The sequence below is a fragment of the Puntigrus tetrazona genome, chromosome 4, assembly GCF_018831695.1.
Source record: "Puntigrus tetrazona isolate hp1 chromosome 4, ASM1883169v1, whole genome shotgun sequence".
NCBI classification, from domain to species: Eukaryota; Metazoa; Chordata; class Actinopteri; order Cypriniformes; family Cyprinidae; genus Puntigrus; species Puntigrus tetrazona.
In genome coordinates, this window is record NC_056702.1 from 16243467 (window position 1) to 16265613 (window position 22147).

The following is a 22147-nucleotide window of genomic DNA, read 5'->3' on the forward strand; positions in this document are numbered from 1 at the left end:
CACGGCCAAGATTGGCTAGATGAAGCGCCTGGATGCTTGGCATTAAGTTTTGAATTCTTAAAAATTTTCTCCAGGGTTACCATGGTTGAGTGGAAAAGCGTCAAGAAGTAGCACTTAACCCAGCCAAGATCGGCTGGATGAAGTGCCTGGACGTTTGGCCTTTCGCTTTGAAAATTAAAAATTTCCTCCAGGGTGGCAGTGGTTGAGTGGAAAAGAGTCCAAGAAGTAGCACCTTTCACAGCCAAGATTGGCTAGATGAAGCGCCTGGATGTTTGGCATTAAGTTTTGAATTCTTAAAAATTTTCTCCAGGGTTACCATGGTTCGAGGAAAAAGCGTCCAAGAAGTAGCACTTAACCCAGCCAAGATCGGCTGGATGAAGCACCTGGACGTTTGGACTTTTGCTTTGAAAATTTAAAAATTTTTCCAGGGTGGCAGTGGTTGAGTGGAAAAGAGTCCAAGAAGTAGCACCTTTCACGGCCAAGATTGGCTAGATGAAGCGCCTGGATGTTTGGCATTAAGTTTTGAATTCTTAAAAATTTTCTCCAGGGTTACCATGGTTGAGTGGAAAAGTCGTCAAGAAGTAGCACTTAACCCAGCCAAGATCGGCTGGATGAAGCGCCTGGATGTTTGGACTCTCGTTTTGAAAATTAAAAATTTTCTCCAGGGTGGCAGGGGTTGAGTGGAAAAGAGTCCAAGTAGTAGCACCTTTCACGGCCAAGATTGGCTAGATGAAGCGCCTGGATGTTTGGCATTAAGTTTTGAATTCTTAAAAATTTTCTCCAGGGTTACCATGGTCGAGTGGAAAAAGCGTCAAGAAGTAGCACTTAACCCAGCCAAGATCGGCTGGATGAAGCGCCTGGACGTTTGGACTTTCGCTTTTGAAAATTAAAAAAATTTCCTCCAGAGTGGCACTGGTTGAGTGGAAAAGAGTCCAAGTAGTAGCACCTTTCACGGCCAAGATTGGCTAGATGAAGCGCCTGGATGTTTGGCATTAAGTTTTGAATTCTTAAAAATTTTCTCCAGGGTTACCATGGTCGAGTGGAAAAGCGTCCAAGAAGTAGCACTTAACCCAGCCAAGATCGGCTGGATGAAGTGCCTGGACGTTTGGACTTTCGCTTTGAAAATTAAAAAATTTTCTCCAGGGTGGCAGGGGTTGAGTGGAAAAGAGTCCAAGAAGTAGCACCTTTCACGGCCAAGATTGGCTAGATGAAGCGCCTGGATGTTTGGCATTAAGTTTTGAATTCTTAAAAATTTTCTCAGGGTTACCATGGTCGAGTGGAAAAGCGTCCAAGAAGTAGCACTTAACCCAGCCAAGATCGGCTGGATGAAGCGCCTAGATATCTGGACTCAGGTTTTGAAAATTAAAAATTTCTCCAGGGTGGCAGGGGTTGAGTGGAAAAGAGTCCAAGAAGTAGCACCTTTCACGGCCAAGATTGGCTAGATGAAGCGCCTGGATGTTTGGCATTAAGTTTTGAATTCTTAAAAATTTTCTCCAGGGTTACCATGGTCGAGTGGAAAAGCGTCCAAGAAGTAGCACTTAACCCAGCCAAGATCGGCTGGATGAAGTGCCTAGATATGTCTGACTCAGGTTTTGAAAATTAAAAATTTTCTCCAGGGTGGCAGGGGTTGAATGGAAAAGAGTCCAAGAAGTAGCACCTTTCACGGCCAAGATTGGCTAGATGAAGCGCCTGGATGTTTGGCATTAAGTTTTGAATTCTTAAAAATTTTCTCCAGGGTTACCATGGTCGAGTGGAAAAGCGTCCAAGAAGTAGCACTTAACCCAGCCAAGATCGGCTGGATGAAGTGCCTAGATATCTGGACTCAGGTTTTGAAAATTAAAAAATTTCCTCCAGGGTGGCAGGGGTTGAGTGGAAAAGAGTCCAAGAAGTAGCACTTTTCACGGCCAAGATTGGCTAGATGAAGCGCCTGGATGTTTGGCATTAAGTTTGGAATTCTTAAAAATTTCTCCAGGGTTACCATGGTCGAGTGGAAAAGCGTCAAGAAGTAGCACTTAACCCAGCCAAGATCGGCTGGATGAAGCGCCTAGATATCTGGACTCTGGTTTTGAAAATTAAAAAATTTCTCCAGGGTGGCAGGGGTTGAGTGGAAAAGAGTCCAAGAAGTAGCACCTTTCACGGCCAAGATTGGCTAGATGAAGCGCCTGGATGTTTGGCATTAAGTTTTGAATTCTTAAAAATTTTCTCCAGGGTTACCATGGTCGAGAGTGGAAAAGCGTCAAGAAGTAGCACTTAACCCAGCCAAGATCAGCTGGATGAAGTGCCTGGACGTTTGGCCTTTCGCTTTTGAAAATTAAAAAATTTCTCTCCAGAGTGGCAGTGGTTGAGTGGAAAAGAGTCCAAGAAGTAGCACCTTTCACAGCCAAGATTGGCTAGATGAAGCTCCTGGATGTTTGGCATTAAGTTTTGAATTCTTAAAAATTTTCTCCAGGGTTACCATGGTCGAGTGGAAAAGCGTCAAGAAATAGCACTTAACCCAGCCAAGATCGGCTGGATGAAGCGCCTGGACGTCTGGACTTTTGCTTTGAAAATTAAAAAATTTTCCTCCAGGGTGGCAGGGGTTGAGTGGAAAAGAGTCCAAGAAGTAGCACCTTTCACGGCCAAGATTGGCTAGATGAAGCGCCTGGATGTTTGGCATTAAGTTTTGAATTCTTAAAAATTTTTCTCCAGGGTTACCATGGTAGAGTGGAAAAGCGTCAAAAGAAGTAGCACTTAACCCAGCCAAGATCGGCTGGATGAAGCGCCTGGATGTTTGGACTTTCGTTTTGAAAATTAAAAAAAATTTCTCCAGGGTGGCAGGGGTTGAGTGGAAAAGAGTCCAAGAAGTAGCACCTTTCACGGCCAAGATTGGCTAGATGAAGCGCCTGGATGTTTGGCATTAAGTTTTGAATTCTTAAAAATTTTCTCCAGGGTTACCATGGTCGAGTGGAAAAGCGTCAAGAAGTAGCACTTAACCCAGCCAAGATCGGCTGGATGAAGCGCCTGGATGTTTGGACTTTCGGTTTTGAAAATTAAAAAATTTCCTCCAGGGTGGCAGGGGTTGAGTGGAAAAGAGTCCAAGAAGTAGCACCTTTCACGGCCAAGATTGGCTAGATGAAGCGCCTGGATGTTCGGCATTAAGTTTTGAATTCTTAAAAATTTTCTCCAGGGTTACCATGGTCGAGTGGAAAAGCGTCCAAGAAGTAGCACTTAACCCAGCCAAGATCGGCTGGATGAAGTGCCTGGACGTTTGGACTTTCGCTTTTGAAAATTAAAAAAATTCCTCCAGGTTGGCAGTGGTTGAGTGGAAAAGAGTCCAAGAAGTAGCACCTTTCACGCCAAGATTGGCTAGATGAAGCGCCTGGATGTTTGGCATTAAGTTTTGAATTCTTAAAAATTTTCTCCAGGGTTACCATGGTCGAGTGGAAAAGCGTCCAGAAGTAGCACTTAACCCAGCCAAGATCGGCTGGATGAAGCGCCTGGATATCTGGACTTTAGGTTTTGAAAATTAAAAATTTTCTCCAGGGTGGCAGTGGTTGAGAGTGGAAAATAGTCCAAGAAGTAGCACCTTTCACGGCCAAGATTGGCTAGATGAAGCGCCTGGATGCTCTGCATTAAGCTTTGAATTCTTAAAAATTTTCCCAGGGTTACCATGGTAGAGTGGAAAAGTGTCTCAAGAAGTAGCACTTAACCCAGCCAAGATCGGCTGGATGAAGTGCCTGGGTGTCTGGACTCAGGTTTTGAAAATTAAAAAGTTTCCTCCAGGGTGGCAGGGGTTGAATGGAAAAGAGTCCAAGAAGTAGCACTATTCACACGGCCAAGATTGGCTAGATGAAGCGCCTGGATGTTTGGCATTAAGTTTGGAATTCTTAAAAATTTTCTCCAGGGTTACCATGGTCGAGTGGAAAAGCGTCCAAGAAGTAGCACTTAACCCAGCCAAGATCGGCTGGATGAAGCGCCTAGATATCTGGACTCTGGTTTTGAAAATTAAAAAATTTCCTCCAGGGTGGCAGTGGTTGAGTGGAAAAGAGTCCAAGAAGTAGCACATTTCACGGCCAAGATTGGCTAGATGAAGCGCCTGGATGCTTGGCATTAAGTTTTGAATTCTTAAAAATTTTCCAGGGTTACCATGGTAGAGTGGAAAAGTGTCCAAGAAGTAGCACTTAACCCAGCCAAGATCGGCTGGATGAAGTGCCTAGATGTCTGGACTCAGGTTTTGAAAATTAAAAAATTTCCTCCAGGGTGGCAGGGGTTGAATGGAAAAGAGTCCAAGAAGTAGCACCTTTCACGGCCAAGATTGGCTAGATGAAGCGCCTGGATGTTTGGCATTAAGTTTTGAATTCTTAAAAATTTTCTCCAGGGTTACCATGGTTGAGTGGAAAAGCGTCCAGAAGTAGCACTTAACCCAGCCAAGATCGGCTGGATGAAGCGCCTAGATATCTGGACTCTGGTTTTGAAAATTAAAAAATTTCCTCCAGGGTGGCAGGGTTGAGTGGAAAAGAGTCCAAGAAGTAGCACCTTTCACGGCCAAGATTGGCTAGATGAAGCGCCTGGATGTTTGGCATTAAGTTTTGAATTCTTAAAAATTTTCTCCAGGGTTACCATGGTTGAGTGGAAAAGCGTCCAAGAAGTAGCACTTAACCCAGCCAAGATCGGCTGGATGAAGTGCCTGGATGTTTGGCCTTTCGCTTTTGAAAATTAAAAAATTTCCTCCAGGGTGGCAGTGGTTGAGTGGAAAAGAGTCCAAGAAGTAGCACCTTTCACAGCCAAGATTGGCTAGATGAAGCTCCTGGATGTTTGGCATTAAGTTTTGAATTCTTAAAAATTTTCTCCAGGGTTACCATGGTTGAGTGGGAAATTGTCTGAGTAGCAAACCTATTGGCCAAGATTGGCTAGATGAAGCGCCTGGATGTTTGGCATTAAGTTTTGAATTCTTAAAAATTTTCTCCAGGGTTACCATGGTCGAGTGGAAAAGCGTCCAAGAGTAGCACACTTAACCCAGCCAAGATCGGCTGGATGAAGCGCCTAGATATCTGGACTCTGGTTTTGAAAATTAAAAATTTTCTCCAGGGTGGCAGGGGTTGAGTGGAAAAGAGTCCAAGAAGTAGCACCTTTCACGGCCAAGATTGGCTAGATGAAGCGCCTGGATGTTTGGCATTAAGTTTTGAATTCTTAAAAATTTTTCCAGGGTTACCATGGTAGAGTGGAAAAGCGTCCAAGAAGTAGCACTTAACCCAGCCAAGATCGGCTGGATGAAGTGCCTAGGTGTCTGGACTCAGGTTTTGAAAATTAAAAAATTTCCTCCAGGGTGGCAGGGGTTGAGTGGAAAAGAGTCCAAGAAGTAGCACCTTTCACGGCCAAGATTGGCTAGATGAAAGCGCCTGGATGTTTGGCATTAAGTTTGGAATTCTTAAAAATTTTCTCCAGGGTTACCATGGTTGAGTGGAAAAGCGTCAAGAAGTAGCACTTAACCCAGCCAAGATCGGCTGGATGAAGTGCCTGGACGTTTGGACTCAGGTTTTGAAAATTAAAAATTTCCTCCAGGTTGGCTGAGGTTGAGTGGAAAAGAGTCCAAGAAGTAGCACCTTTCACGGCCAAGATTGGCTAGATGAAGCGCCTGGATGTTTGGCATTAAGTTTTGAATTCTTAAAAATTTTCTCTAGGGTTACCATGGTCGAGTGGAAAAGCGTCCAAGAAGTAGCACTTAACCCAGCCAAGATCGGCTGGATGAAGCGCATAGATATCTGGACTCTGGTTTTGAAAATTAAAAAATTTTCTCCAGGGTGGCAGGGGTTGAGTGGAAAAGAGTCCAAGAAGTAGCACCTTTCACGGCCAAGATTGGCTAGATGAAGCGCCTGGATGTTTGGCCTTAAGTTTTGAATTTTTAAAAATTTTCTCCAGGGTTACCATGGTCGAGTGGAAAAGCGTCCAAGAAGTAGCACTTAACCCAGCCAAGATCGCCTGGATGAAGCGCCTGGACGTTTGGACTTTTGCTTTGAAATTTTAAAAACTTTTTCCATGGTGGGAAGGGTTAAATGGAAAAGAGTCCAAGAAGTAGCACCTTTCACGGCCAAGATTGGTTAGATGAAGCGCCTGGATGTTTGGCATTAAGTTTTGAATTCTTAAAAATTTCCTCCAGGGTGGCAGGGGTTGAGTGGAAAAAAGTCAAAGAAGTAGCACTTAACCCAGCCAAGATTGGCTGCATGAAGCGCCTGGACGTTTGGACTTTCGCTTTGAAAATTAAAAAATTTCCTCCAGGGTGGCAGGGGTTGAGTGGATAAGAATCCAAGAAGTAGCACCTTTCACGGCCAAGATTGGCTAGATGAAGCGCCTGGATGTTTGGCATTAAGTTTTGAATTCTTAAAAATTTTCTCTAGGGTTACCATGGTCGAGTGGAAAAGCGTCCAAGAAGTAGCACTTAACCCAGCCAAGATCGGCTGGATGAAGCGCCTGGACGTTTGGACTTTCGCTTTGAAAATTAAAAATTTCCTCCAGAGTGGCACTGGTTGAGTGGAAAAGAGTCCAATAAGTAGCACATTTCACGGCCAAGATTGGCTAGATGAAGCGCCTGGATGTTCGGCATTAAGTTTGGAATTCTTAAAAATTTTCTCCAGGGTTACCATGGTCGAGTGGAAAAGCGTCAAGAAGTAGCACTTAACCCAGCCAAGCTCGGCTGGATGAAGTGCCTGGACGTTTGGACTTTCGCTTTGAAAATTAAAAAATTTCCTCCAGGTTGACTGAGGTTGAGTGGAAAAGAGTCCAAGAAGTAGCACCTTTCACGGCCAAGATTGGTTAGATGAAGCGCCTGGATGTTTGGCATTAAGTTTTGAATTCTTAAAAATTTTCTCCAGGGTTACCATGGTCGAGTGGAAAAGCATCCAAGAAGTAGCACTTAACCCAGCCAAGATCGGCTGGATGAAGCGCCTAGATATCTGGACTCTGGTTTTGAAAATTAAAAAATTTTCTCCAGGGTGGCAGGGGTTGAGTGGAAAAGAGTCCAAGAAGTAGCACCTTTCACGGCCAAGATTGGCTAGATGAAGCGCCTGGATGCTTGGCATTAAGTTTTGAATTCTTAAAAATTTTTCCAGGGTTACCATGGTAGAGTGGAAAAGCGTCCAAGAAGTAGCACTTAACCCAGACAAGATCGGCTGGATGAAGTGCCTAGGTGTCTGGACTCAGGTTTTGAAAATTAAAAAATTTCCTTCAGGGTGGCAGGGGTTGAATGGAAAAGAGTCCAAGAAGTAGCACCTTTCACGGCCAAGATTGGCTAGATGAAGCGCCTGGATGTTTGGCATTAAGTTTTGAATTCTTAAAAATTTTCTCCAGGGTTACCATGGTCGAGTGGAAAAGCGTCCAAGAAGTAGCACTTAACCCAGCCAAGATCGGCTGGATGAAGTGCCTGGACGTTTGACCTTTCGCTTTGAAAATTAAAAAATTTCCTCCAGAGTGGCAGTGGTTGAGTGGAAAAGAGTCCAAGAAGTAGCACCTTTCACAGCCAAGATTGGCTAGATGAAGCTCCTGGATGCTTAGCATTAAGTTTTGAATTCTTAAAAATTTTCTCCAGGGTTACCATGGTTGAGGAGGAAATTGTCTGAGAAATCAAACCTATTCCAGCCAAGATCGGCTAGATGAAGCGCCTGATGGCTGGACTTAGGTTTTGAAAATTAAAAATTTCCTCCAGGGTGGCAGTGGTTGAGTGGAAAATAGTCCAAGAAGTAGCACCTTTCACGGCCACGATTGGCTAGATGAAGCGCCTGGATGCTCTGCATTAAGTTTTGAATTCTTAAAAATTTTTCCAGGGTTACCATGGTAGAGTGGAAAAGTGTCAAGAAGTAGCACTTAACCCAGCCAAGATCGGCTGGATGAAGTGCCTAGGTGTCTGGACTCAGGTTTTGAAAATTAAAAAAATTTCCTCCAGGGTGGCAGGGGTTGAATGGAAAAGAGTCCAAGAAGTAGCACTATTCACGGCCAAGATTGGCTAGATGAAGCGCCTGGATGTTCGCATTAAGTTTGGAATTCTTAAAAATTTTCTCCAGGGTTACCATGGTCGAGTGGAAAAGCGTCAAGAAGTAGCACTTAAACCAGCCAAGATCGGCTGGATGAAGCGCCTAGATATCTGGACTCTGGTTTTGAAAATTAAAAAATTTTCTCCAGGGTGGCAGGGGTTGAGTGGAAAAGAGTCCAAGAAGTAGCACCTTTCACGGCCAAGATTGGCTAGATAAAGCGCCTGGATGCTTGGCATTAAGTTTTGAATTCTTAAAATTTTTTCCAGGGTTACCATGGTAGAGTGGAAAAGCGTCCAAGAAGTAGCACTTAACCCAGCCAAGATCGGCTGGATGAAGTGCCTGGACGTTTGGCCTTTCGCTTTGAAAATTAAAAAATTTCCTCCAGAGTGGCAGTGGTTGAGTGGAAAAGAGTCTAAGAAGTAGCACCTTTCACAGCCAAGATTGGCTAGATGAAGCTCCTGGATGCTTAGCATTAAGTTTTGAATTCTTAAAAATTTTCTCCAGGGTTACCATGGTTGAGGAGGAAATTGTCTGAAAAATCAAACCTATTCCGGCCAAGATCGGCTAGATGAAGCGCCTGGATGGCTTGACTTAGGTTTTGAAAATTAAAAAATTTCCTCCAGGGTGGCAGTGGTTGAGTGGAAAATAGTCCAAGAAGTAGCACCTTTCACGGCCACGATTGGCTAGATGAAGCGCCTGAATGCTCTGCATTAAGTTTTGAATTCTTAAAAATTTTTCCAGGGTTACCATGGTAGAGTGGAAAAGTGTCCAAGAAGTAGCACTTAACCCAGCCAAGATCGGCTGGATGAAGTGCCTAGGTGTCTGGACTCAGGTTTTGAAAATTAAAAAGTTTCCTCCAGGGAGGCAGGGGTTGAATGGAAAAGAGTCCAAGAAGTAGCACTATTCACGGCCAAGATTGGCTAGATGAAGCGCCTGGATGTTCGGCATTAAGTTTGGAATTCTTAAAAATTTTCTCCAGGGTTACCATGGTCGAGTGGAAAAGCGTCCAAGAAGTAGCACTTAACCCAGCCAAGATCGGCTGGATGAAGCGCCTAGATATCTGGACTCTGGTTTTGAAAATTAAAAAATTTTCTCCAGGGTGGCAGGGGTTGAGTGGAAAAGAGTCCAAGAAGTAGCACCTTTCACGGCCAAGATTGGCTAGATAAAGCGCCTGGATGCTTGGCATTAAGTTTTGAATTCTTAAAATTTTTTCCAGGGTTACCATGGTAGAGTGGAAAAGCGTCCAAGAAGTAGCACTTAACCCAGCCAAGATCGGCTGGATGAAGTGCCTGGACGTTTGGCCTTTCGCTTTGAAAATTAAAAAATTTCCTCCAGAGTGGCAGTGGTTGAGTGGAAAAGAGTCTAAGAAGTAGCACCTTTCACAGCCAAGATTGGCTAGATGAAGCTCCTGGATGCTTAGCATTAAGTTTTGAATTCTTAAAAATTTTCTCCAGGGTTACCATGGTTGAGGAGGAAATTGTCTGAGAAATCAAACCTATTCCGGCCAAGATTGGCTGCATGAAGTGCCTGGACGTTTGGACTTTCGCTTTGAAAATTTAAAAATTTCCTCCAGGGTGGCAGGGGTTGAGTGGATAAGAGTACAAGAAGTAGCACCTTTCCCGGCCAAGATTGGCTAGATGAAGCGCCTGGATGTTTGGCATTAAGTTTTGAATTCTTAAAAATTTTCTACCAGGGTTACCATGGTAGAGTGGAAAAGCGTCCAAGAAGTAGCACTTAACCCAGGCAAGGTCGGCTGGATGAAGCGCCTGGACGTTTGGTTTTTCGCTTTGAAAATTAAAAAATTTCCTCCAGGGTGGCAGTGGTTGAGTGGAAAAGAGTCCAAGAAGTAGCACCTTTCACGGCAAAGATTGGCTAGATGAAGCACCTGGATGTTTGGCATAAAGTTTTGAATTCTTAAAAATTTTCTACCAGGGTTACCATGGTCGAGTGGAAAAGCGTCCAAGAAGTAGCACTTAACCCAGCCAAGATCGGCTGGCTGAAGAGCCTGGATGTTTGGGCTCAGGTTTTGAATTCTTAAAAATTTTCTCCAGGGTTACCATGGTCGAGTGGAAAAGCGTCCAAGAAGTAGCACTTTTCACGGCCAAGATCGGCTGAATGAAGCGCATATGTATCTGGACTCAGGTTTGAAAATTAAAAAATTTCCTCCAGAGTGGCAGTGGTTGAGTGGAAAAGAGTCCAAGAAGTAGCACCTTTCACAGCCAAGATTGGCTAGATGAAGCTCCTGGATGTTTGGCATTAAGTTTTGAATTCTTAAAAATTTTCTACTAGGGTTACCATGGTAGAGTGGAAAAGCGTCCAAGAAGTAGCACTTAACCCAGCCAAGATCGGCTGGATGAAGGGTTTAGGTGTCTGGACTCAGGTTTTGAAAATTAAAAAATTTCCTTCAGGGTGGCGGGGGTTGAATGGAAAAGAGTCCAAGAAGTAGCACCTTTCACGGCCAAGATTGGCTAGATGAAGCGCCTGGATGTTTGGCATTAAGTTTTGAATTCTTAAAAATTTTCTAAAGGGTTACCATGGTCGAGTGGAAAAGCGTCCAAGAAGTAGCACTTAACCCAGCCTAGATCAGTTTGATGAAGCGCCTAGAAATCTGGACTCAGGTTTTGAAAATTAAAAAATTTCCTCCAGGGTGGCAGGGGTTGAATGGAAAAGAGTCCAAGAAGTAGCACCTTTCACGGCCAAGATTGGCTAGATGAAGCACCTGGATGTTTGGCATTAAGTTTTGAATTCTAAAAATTTTCTCCAGGGTTACCATGGTCGAGTGGAAAAGCGTCCAAGAAGTAGCACTTAACCCAGCCAAGATCGGCTGGATGAAGCGCCTAGATATCTGGACTTAGGTTTTGAAAATTTTAAAATTTTCTCCAGGTGGCAGGGGTTAGTGGAAAATAGTCCAAGAAGTAGCACTTTTCACGGCCAAGATTGGCTAGATGAAGCGCCTGGATGTTTGGCCTTAAGTTTTGAATTTTTAAAAATTTTCTCCAGGGTTACCATGGTCGAGTGGAAAAGCGTCCAAGAAGTAGCACTTAACCCAGCCAAGATCGCCTGGATGAAGCACCTGGACGTTTGGACTTTTGCTTTGAAATTTTAAAAACTTTTTCCAGGGTGGGAAGGGTTAAATGGAAAAGAGTCCAAGAAGTAGCACCTTTCACGGCCAAGATTGGTTAGATGAAGCGCCTGGATGTTTGGCATTAAGTTTTGAATTCTTAAAAATTTCCTCCAGGGTGGCAGGGGTTGAGTGGAAAAAAGTCAAAGAAGTAGCACTTAACCCAGCCAAGATTGGCTGCATGAAGCGCCTGGACGTTTGGACTTTCGCTTTGAAAATTAAAAAATTTCCTCCAGGGTGGCAGGGGTTGAGTGGATAAGAATCCAAGAAGTAGCACCTTTCACGGCCAAGATTGGCTAGATGAAGCGCCTGGATGTTTGGCATTAAGTTTTGAATTCTTAAAAATTTTCTCTAGGGTTACCATGGTCGAGTGGAAAAGCGTCAAGAAGTAGCACTTAACCCAGCCAAGATCGGCTGGATGAAGCGCCTGGACGTTTGGACTTTCGCTTTGAAAATTAAAAAATTTCCTCCAGAGTGGCACTGGTTGAGTGGAAAAGAGTCCAATAAGTAGCACATTTCACGGCCAAGATTGGCTAGATGAAGCGCCTGGATGTTCGGCATTAAGTTTGGAATTCTTAAAAATTTTCTCCAGGGTTACCATGGTCGAGTGGAAAAGCGTCCAAGAAGTAGCACTTAACCCAGCCAAGCTCGGCTGGATGAAGTGCCTGGACGTTTGGACTTTCGCTTTGAAAATTAAAAAATTTCCTCCAGGTTGACTGAGGTTGAGTGGAAAAGAGTCCAAGAAGTAGCACCTTTCACGGCCAAGATTGGTGTAGATGAAGCGCCTGGATGTTTGGCATTAAGTTTTGAATTCTTAAAAATTTTCTCCAGGGTTACCATGGTCGAGTGGAAAAGCGTCCAAGAAGTAGCACTTAACCCAGCCAAGATCGGCTGGATGAAGCGCCTAGATATCTGGACTCTGGTTTTGAAAATTAAAAAATTTTCTCCAGGGTGGCAGGGGTTGAGTGGAAAAGAGTCCAAGAAGTAGCACCTTTCACGGCCAAGATTGGCTAGATGAAGCGCCTGGATGCTTGGCATTAAGTTTTGAATTCTTAAAAATTTTTCCAGGGTTACCATGGTAGAGTGGAAAAGCGTCCAAGAAGTAGCACTTAACCCAGACAAGATCGGCTGGATGAAGTGCCTAGGTGTCTGGACTCAGGTTTTGAAAATTAAAAAATTTCCTTCAGGGTGGCAGGGGTTGAATGGAAAAGAGTCCAAGAAGTAGCACCTTTCACGGCCAAGATTGGCTAGATGAAGCGCCTGGATGTTTGGCATTAAGTTTTGAATTCTTAAAAATTTTCTCTAGGGTTACCATGGTCGAGTGGAAAAGTGTCCAAGAAGTAGCACTTAACCCAGCCAAGATCGGCTGGATGAAGTGCCTAGGTTTCTGGACTCAGGTTTTGAAAATTAAAAAATTTCCTCCAGGGTGGCAGGGGTTGAATGGAAAAGAGTCCAAGAAGTAGCACTATTCACGGCCAAGATTGGCTAGATGAAGCGCCTGGATGTTCGGCATTAAGTTTGGAATTCTTAAAAATTTTCTCCAGGGTTACCATGGTCGAGTGGAAAAGCGTCCAAGAAGTAGCACTTAACCCAGCCAAGATCGGCTGGATGAAGCGCCTAGATATCTGGACTCTGGTTTTGAAAATTAAAAAATTTCCTCCAGGGTGGCAGTGGTTGAGTGGAAAATAGTCCAAGAAGTAGCACCTTTCACGGCCACGATTGGCTAGATGAAGCGCCTGGATGCTCTGCATTAAGCTTTGAATTCTTAAAAATTTTTCCAGGGTTACCATGGTAGAGTGGAAAAGTGTCCAAGAAGTAGCACTTAACCCAGCCAAGATCGGCTGGATGAAGTGCCTAGGTTTCTGGACTCAGGTTTTGAAAATTAAAAAGTTTCCTCCAGTGAGGCAGGGGTTGAATGGAAAAGAGTCAAGAGAAGTAGCACTATTCACGGCCAAGATTGGCTAGATGAAGCGCCTGGATGTTCGGCATTAAGTTTGGAATTCTTAAAAATTTTCTCCAGGGTTACCATGGTCGAGTGGAAAAGCGTCCAAGAAGTAGCACTTAACCCAGCCAAGATCGGCTGGATGAAGCGCCTAGATATCTGGACTCTGGTTTTGAAAATTAAAAATTTTTCTCCAGGGTGGCAGGGGTTGAGTGGAAAAGAGTCCAAGAAGTAGCACCTTTCACGGCCAAGATTGGCTAGATAAAGCGCCTGGATGCTTGGCATTAAGTTTTGAATTCTTAAAATTTTTTCCAGGGTTACCATGGTAGAGTGGAAAAGCGTCCAAGAAGTAGCACTTAACCCAGCCAAGATCGGCTGGATGAAGTGCCTGGACGTTGGGACTCAGGTTTTGAAAAATTAAAAAATTTCCTCCAGAGTGGCAGTGGTTGAGTGGAAAAGAGTCCAAGAAGTAGCACCTTTCACAGCCAAGATTGGCTAGATGAAGCTCCTGGATGTTTGGCCTTAAGTTTTGAATTTTTAAAAATTTTCTCCAGGGTTACCATGGTCGAGTGGAAAAGCGTCCAAGAAGTAGCACTTAACCCAGCCAAGATCGCCTGGATGAAGCACCTGGACGTTTGGACTTTTGCTTTGAAATTTTAAAAACTTTTTCCATGGTGGCAAGGGTTAAATGGAAAAGAGTCCAAGAAGTAGCACCTTTCACGGCCAAGATTGGCTAGATGAAGCGCCTGGATGTTTGGCATTAAGTTTTGAATTCTTAAAAATTTCCTCCAGGGTGGCAGGGGTTGAGTGGAAAAAAGTCAAAGAAGTAGCACTTAAACCCAGCCAAGATTGGCTGCATGAAGCGCCTGGATGTTTGGACTTTCGCTTTGAAAATTAAAAAATTCCTCCAGGGTGGCAGGGGTTGAGTGGATAAGAATCCAAGAAGTAGCACCTTTCACGGCCAAGATTGGCTAGATGAAGCGCCTGGATGTTTGGCATTAAGTTTTGAATTCTTAAAAATTTTCTCTAGGGTTACCATGGTCGAGTGGAAAAGCGTCCAAGAAGTAGCACTTAACCCAGCCAAGATCGGCTGGATGAAGCGCCTGGATGTTTGGACTTTTGCTTTGAAAATTTAAAAATTTTTCCAGGGTGGCAGGGGTTGAAATGGAAAAGAGTCCAAGAAGTAGCACCTTTCACGGCCAAGATTGGCTAGATGAAGCGCCTGGATGTTTGGCATTAAGTTTTGAATTCTTAAAAATTTTCTCCAGGGTTACCATGGTTGAGTGGAAAAAGTCAAAGAAGTAGCACTTAACCCAGCCAAGATTGGCTGGATGAAGCGCCTGGATGTTTGGACTTTCGCTTTGAAAAATAAAAAATTTCTCCAGGGTGGCAGGGGTTGAGTGGAAAAGAGTCCAAGAAGTAGCACCTTTCACGGCCAAGATTGGCTAGATGAAGCGCCTGGAAGTTTGGCATTAAGTTTTGTATTCTTAAAAATTTTCTCCAGGGTTACCATGGTTGAGTGGAAAAAGCGTCAAAGAAGTAGCACTTAACCCAGCCAAGATCGGCTGGATGAAGCGCCTGGATGTTTGGACTTTCGTTTTGAAAATTAAAAAATTTCCTCCAGGGTGGCAGGGGTTGAGTGGAAAAGAGTCCAAGAAGTAGCACCTTTCACGGCCAAGATTGGCTAGATGAAGCGCCTGGATGTTTGGCATTAAGTTTTGAATTCTTAAAAATTTTCTCCAGGGTTACCATGGTCGAGTGGAAAAGCGTCCCAAGAAGTAGCACTTAACCCAGCCAAGATCGGCTGGATGAAGCACCTGGACGTTTGGACTTTTGCTTTGAAAAAATTAAAAAATTTTTCCAGGTGGCAAGGGTTGAATGGAAAAGAGTCCAAGAAGTAGCACCTTTCACGGCCAAGATTGGCTAGATGAAGCGCCTGGATGTTCGGCATTAAGTTTGGAATTCTTAAAAATTTTCTCCAGGGTTACCATGGTCGAGTGGAAAAGCGTCCAAGAAGTAGCACTTAACCCAGCCAAGATCGGCTGGATGAAGTGCCTGGACGTTTGGACTTTCGCTTTGAAAATTAAAAATTTCCTCCAGGTTGCAGAGGTTGAGTGGAAAAGAGTCCAAGAAGTAGCACCTTTCACGGCCAAGATTGGCTAGATGAAGCGCCTGGATGTTTGGCATTAAGTTTTGAATTCTTAAAAATTTTCTCCAGGGTTACCATGGTCGAGTGGAAAAGCGTCCAAGAAGTAGCACTTAACCCAGCCAAGATCGGCTGGATGAAGCGCATAGATATCTGGACTCTGGTTTTGAAAATTAAAAAATTTTCTCCAGGGTGGCAGTGGTTGAGTGGAAAATAGTCCAAGAAGTAGCACCTTTCACGGCCACGATTGGCTAGATGAAGCGCCTGGATGCTCTGCATTAAGCTTTGAATTCTTAAAAATTTTTCCAGGGTTACCATGGTAGAGTGGAAAAGTGTCCAAGAAGTAGCACTTAACCCAGCCAAGATCGGCTGGATGAAGTGCCTAGGTTTCTGGACTCAGGTTTTGAAAATTAAAAAGTTTCCTCCAGGGAGGCAGGGGTTGAATGGAAAAGAGTCCAAGAAGTAGCACTATTCACGGCCAAGATTGGCTAGATAAAGCGCCTGGATGTTCGGCATTAAGTTTGGAATTCTTAAAAATTTTCTCCAGGGTTACCATGGTCGAGTGGAAAAGCGTCCAAGAAGTAGCACTTAACCCAGCCAAGATCGGCTGGATGAAGCGCCTAGATATCTGGACTCTGGTTTTGAAAATTAAAAAATTTCCTCCAGGGTGGCAGTGGTTGAGTGGAAAATAGTCCAAGAAGTAGCACCTTTCACGGCCACGATTGGCTAGATGAAGCGCCTGGATGCTCTGCATTAAGTTTTGAATTCTTAAAAATTTTTCCAGGGTTACCATGGTAGAGTGGAAAAGTGTCAAGAAGTAGCACTTAACCCAGCCAAGATCGGCTGGATGAAGTGCCTAGGTGTCTGGACTCAGGTTTTGAAAATTAAAAATTTCCTCCAGGGAGGCAGGGGTTGAATGGAAAAGAGTCCAAGAAGTAGCACTATTCACGGCCAAGATTGGCTAGATGAAGCGCCTGGATGTTCGGCATTAAGTTTGGAATTCTTAAAAATTTTCTCCAGGGTTACCATGGTCGAGTGGAAAAGCGTCAAGAAGTAGCACTTAACCCAGCCAAGATCGGCTGGATGAAGCGCCTAGATATCTGGACTCTGGTTTTGAAAATTAAAAAATTTCCTCCAGGGTGGCAGTGGTTGAGTGGAAAAGAGTCCAAGAAGTAGCACCTTTCACGGCCAAGATTGGCTAGATGAAGCGCCTGGATGCTCTGCATTAAGTTTTGAATTCTTAAAAATTTTCTCCAGGGTTACCATGGTTGAGTGGAAAAGCGTCAAGAAGTAGCACTTAACCCAGCCAAGATCGGCTGGATGAAGTGCCTGGATGTTTGGCCTTTCGGTTTGAAAATTAAAAATTTCCTCCAGGTGGCAGTGGTTGAGTGGAAAAGAGTCCAAGAAGTAGCACCTTTCACAGCCAAGATTGGCTAGATGAAGCTCCTGGATGCTTAGCATTAAGTTTTGAATTCTTAAAAATTTTCTCCAGGGTTACCATGGTTGAGGAGGAAATTGTCTGAGAAGTAGCACCTATTCACGGCCAAGATTGGCTAGATGAAGCGCCTGGATGTTTGGCATTAAGTTTTGAATTCTTAAAAATTTTCTCCAGGGTTACCATGGTCGAGTGGAAAAGCGTCCAAGAAGTAGCACTTAACCCAGCCAAGATCGGCTGGATGAAGCGCCTAGATATCTGGACTCTGGTTTTGAAAATTAAAAAATTTTCTCCAGGGTGGCAGGGGTTGAGTGGAAAAGAGTCCAAGAAGTAGCACCTTTCACGGCCAAGATTGGCTAGATGAAGCGCCTGGATGTTTGGCATTAAGTTTTGAATTCTTAAAAATTTTCTCAGGGTTACCATGGTCGAGTGGAAAAGCGTCAAGAAGTAGCACTTAACCCAGCCAAGATCGGCTGGATGAAGCGCCTAGATATCTGGACTCTGGTTTTGAAAATTAAAAAATTTTCTCCAGGGTGGCAGGGGTTGAGTGGAAAAGAGTCCAAGAAGTAGCACCTTTCACGGCCAAGATTGGCTAGATGAAGCGCCTGGATGTTTGGCATTAAGTTTTGAATTTTTAAAAATTTTCTCCAGGGTTACCATGGTCGAGTGGAAAAGCGTCCAAGAAGTAGCACTTAACCCAGCCAAGATCGCCTGGATGAAGCGCCTGGACGTTTGGACTTTTGCTTTGAAAATTTAAAAAATTTTTCCAGGGTGGCAAGGGTTGAATGGAAAAGAGTCCAAGAAGTAGCACCTTTCACGGCCAAGATTGGCTAGATGAAGCGCCTGGATGTTTGGCATTAAGTTTTGAATTCTTAAAAATTTCCTCCAGGGTGGCAGGGTTGAGTGGAAAAAGTCAAAGAAGTAGCACTTAACCCAGCCAAGATTGGCTGCATGAAGCGCCTGGACGTTTGGACTTTCGCTTTTGAAAATTAAAAAATTTCCTCCAGGGTGGCAGGGGTTGAGTGGAAAGAGTCCAAGAAGTAGCACCTTTCACGGCCAAGATTGGCTAGATGAAGCGCCTGGATGTTTGGCATTAAGTTTTGAATTCTTAAAAATTTTCTCCAGGGTTACCATGGTCGAGTGGAAAAGCGTCAAGAAGTAGCACTTAACCCAGCCAAGATCGGCTGGATGAAGCGCCTGGACGTTTGGACTTTCGCTTTGAAAATTAAAAAATTTCCTCCAGAGTGGCAGTGGTTGAGTGGAAAAGAGTCCAATAAGTAGCACATTTCACGGCCAAGATTGGCTAGATGAAGCGCCTGGATGTTCGGCATTAAGTTTGGAATTCTTAAAAATTTTCTCCAGGGTTACCATGGTCGAGTGGAAAAGCGTCCAAGAAGTAGCACTTAACCCAGCCAAGATCGGCTGGATGAAGTGCCTGGACGTTTGGACTTTCGCTTTGAAAATTAAAAATTTCCTCCAGGTTGACAGGAGGTTGAGTGGAAAAGAGTCCAAGAAGTAGCACCTTTCACGGCCAAGATTGGCTAGATGAAGCGCCTGGATGTTTGGCATTAAGTTTTGAATTCTTAAAAATTTTCTCCAGGGTTACCATGGTCGAGTGGAAAAGCGTCCAAGAAGTAGCACTTAACCCAGCCAAGATCGGCTGGATGAAGCGCCTAGATATCTGGACTCTGGTTTTGAAAATTAAAAAATTTTCTCCAGGGTGGCAGGGGTTGAGTGGAAAAGAGTCCAAGAAGTAGCACCTTTCACGGCCAAGATTGGCTAGATGAAGCGCCTGGATGCTTGGCATTAAGTTTTGAATTCTTAAAAATTTTCCAGGGTTACCATGGTAGAGTGGAAAAGCGTCAAGAAGTAGCACTTAACCCAGCCAAGATCGGCTGGATGAAGTGCCTAGGTGTCTGGACTCAGGTTTTGAAAATTAAAAAATTTCCTCCAGGGTGGCAGGGGTTGAATGGAAAAGAGTCCAAGAAGTAGCACCTTTCACGGCCAAGATTGGCTAGATGAAGCGCCTGGATGTTTGGCATTAAGTTTTGAATTCTTAAAAATTTTCTCCAGGGTTACCATGGTCGAGTGGAAAAGCGTCCAAGAAGTAGCACTTAACCCAGCCAAGATCGGCTGGATGAAGTGCCTGGACGTTTGGCCTTTTGCTTTGAAAATTAAAAAATTTCCTCCAGAGTGGCAGTGGTTGAGTGGAAAAGAGTCCAAGAAGTAGCACCTTTCACAGCCAAGATTGGCTAGATGAAGCTCCTGGATGCTTAGCATTAAGTTTTGAATTCTTAAAAATTTTCTCCAGGGTTACCATGGTTGAGGAGGAAATTGTCTGAGAAATCAAACCTATTCCGGCCAAGATCGGCTAGATGAAGCGCCTGAATGGCTGGACTTAGGTTTTGAAAATTAAAAATTTCTCCAGGGTGGCAGTGGTTGAGTGGAAAATAGTCCAAGAAGTAGCACCTTTCACGGCCACGATTGGCTAGATGAAGCGCCTGGATGCTCTGCATTAAGTTTTGAATTCTTAAAAATTTTCCCAGGGTTACCATGGTAGAGTGGAAAAGTGTCCAAGAAGTAGCACTTAACCCAGCCAAGATCGGCTGGATGAAGTGCCTAGGTGTCTGGACTCAGGTTTTGAAAATTAAAAAGTTTCCTCCAGGGAGGCAGGGGTTGAATGGAAAAGAGTCCAAGAAGTAGCACTATTCACGGCCAAGATTGGCTAGATGAAGCGCCTGGATGTTCGGCATTAAGTTTGGAATTCTTAAAAATTTTCTCCAGGGTTACCATGGTCGAGTGGAAAAGCGTCAAGAAGTAGCACTTAACCCAGCCAAGATCGGCTGGATGAAGCGCCTAGATATCTGGACTCTGGTTTTGAAAATTAAAAATTTTCTCCAGGGTGGCAGGGGTTGAGTGGAAAAGAGTCCAAGAAGTAGCACCTTTCACGGCCAAGATTGGCTAGATAAAGCGCCTGGATGCTTGGCATTAAGTTTTGAATTCTTAAAATTTTTTCCAGGGTTACCATGGTAGAGTGGAAAAGCGTCCAAGAAGTAGCACTTAACCCAGCCAAGATCGGCTGGATGAAGTGCCTGGACGTTTGGCCTTTCGCTTTGAAAATTAAAAAATTTCCTCCAGAGTGGCAGTGGTTGAGTGGAAAAGAGTCTAAGAAGTAGCACCTTTCACAGCCAAGATTGGCTAGATGAAGCTCCTGGATGCTTAGCATTAAGTTTTGAATTCTTAAAAATTTTCTCCAGGGTTACCATGGTTGAGGAGGAAAAGCGTCTGAGAAATCAAACCTATTCCAGCCAAGATTGGCTGCATGAAGTGCCTGGACGTTTGGACTTTCGCTTTGAAAATTAAAAAATTTCTCCAGGGTGGCAGGGGTTGAGTGGAAAGAGTACAAGAAGTAGCACCTTTCCCGGCCAAGATTGGCTAGATGAAGCGCCTGGATGTTTGGCATTAAGTTTTGAATTCTTAAAAATTTTCTCCAGGGTTACCATGGTAGAGTGGAAAAGCGTCAAGAAGTAGCACTTAACCCAGCCAAGATCGGCTGGATGAAGCGCCTGGACGTTTGGACTTTCGTTTTGAAAATTAAAAAATTTTTCCTCCAGGGTGGCAGTGGTTGAGTGGAAAAGAGTCCAAGAAGTAGCACCTTTCACGGCCAAGATTGGCTAGATGAAGCACCTGGATGTTTGGCATAAAGTTTTGAATTCTTAAAAATTTTCTACCAGGGTTACCATGGTCGAGTGGAAAAGCGTCCAAGAAGTAGTAGCACTTAACCCAGCCAAGATCGGCTGGCTGAAGAGCCTGGATGTTTGGGCTCAGGTTTTGAAAATTAAAAATTTTCTCCAGGGTTACCATGGTTGAGTGGAAAAGCGTCCAAGAAGTAGCACTTTTCACGGCCAAGATCGGCTGAATGAAGCGCCTATGTATCTGGACTCAGGTTTGAAAATTAAAAAATTTCCTCCAGGGTGGCAGTGGTTGAGTGGAAAAGAGTCCAAGAAGTAGCACCTTTCACGGCCAAGATTGGCTAGATGAAGCGCCTGGATGTTTGGCATTAAGTTTTGAATTCTTAAAAATTTTCTACTAGGGTTACCATGGTAGAGTGGAAAAGCGTCCAAGAAGTAGCACTTAACCCAGCCAAGATCGGCTGGATGAAGCGCCTAGATGTCTGGACTCAGGTTTTGAAAATTAAAAAATTTCCTTCAGGGTGGCAGGGGTTGAATGGAAAAGAGTCCAAGAAGTAGCACCTTTCACGGCCAAGATTGGCTAGATGAAGCGCCTGGATGTTTGGCATTAAGTTTTGAATTCTTAAAAATTTTCTAAAGGGTTACCATGGTCGAGTGGAAAAGCGTCCAAGAAGTAGCACTTAACCCAGCCTAGATCAGTTGGATGAAGCGCCTAGAAATCTGGACTCAGGTTTTGAAAATTAAAAAATTTCCTCCAGGGTGGCAGGGGTTGAATGGAAAAGAGTCCAAGAAGTAGCACCTTTCACGGCCAAGATTGGCTAGATGAAGCGCCTGGATGTTTGGCATTAAGTTTTGAATTCCTAAAAATTTTCTCCAGGGTTACCATGGTCGAGTGGAAAAGCGTCCAAGAAGTAGCACTTAACCCAGCCAAGATCGGCTGGATGAAGCGCCTAGATATCTGGACTCAGGTTTTGAAAATTTTAAAATTTTCTCCAGGGTGGCAGGGGTTGAGTGGAAAATAGTCCAAGAAGTAGCACTTTTCACGGCCAAGATTGGCTAGATGAAGCGCCTGGATGTTTGGCCTTAAGTTTTGAATTTTTAAAAATTTTCTCCAGGGTTACCATGGTCGAGTGGAAAAGCGTCCAAGAAGTAGCACTTAACCCAGCCAAGATCGCCTGGATGAAGCGCCTGGACGTTTGGACTTTTGCTTTGAAATTTTAAAAAACTTTTTCCAGGGTGGCAAGGGTTAAATGGAAAAGAGTCCAAAGTAGCACCTTTCACGGCCAAGATTGGCTAGATGAAGCGCCTGGATGTTTGGCATTAAGTTTTGAATTCTTAAAAATTTCCTCCAGGGTGGCAGGGTTGAGTGGAAAAAGTCAAAGAAGTAGCACTTAACCCAGCCAAGATTGGCTGCATGAAGCGCCTGGACGTTTGGACTTTCGCTTTGAAAATTAAAAATTTCCTCAGGGTGGCAGGGGTTGAGTGGATAAGAGTCCAAGAAGTAGCACCTTTCACGGCCAAGATTGGCTAGATGAAGCGCCTGGATGTTTGGCATTAAGTTTTGAATTCTTAAAAATTTTCTCTAGGGTTACCATGGTCGAGTGGAAAAGCGTCAAGAAGTAGCACTTAACCCAGCCAAGATCGGCTGGATGAAGCGCCTGGACGTTTGGACTTTCGCTTTGAAAATTAAAAAATTTCCTCCAGAGTGGCACTGGTTGAGTGGAAAAGAGTCCAATAAGTAGCACATTTCACGGCCAAGATTGGCTAGATGAAGCGCCTGGATGTTCGGCATTAAGTTTGGAATTCTT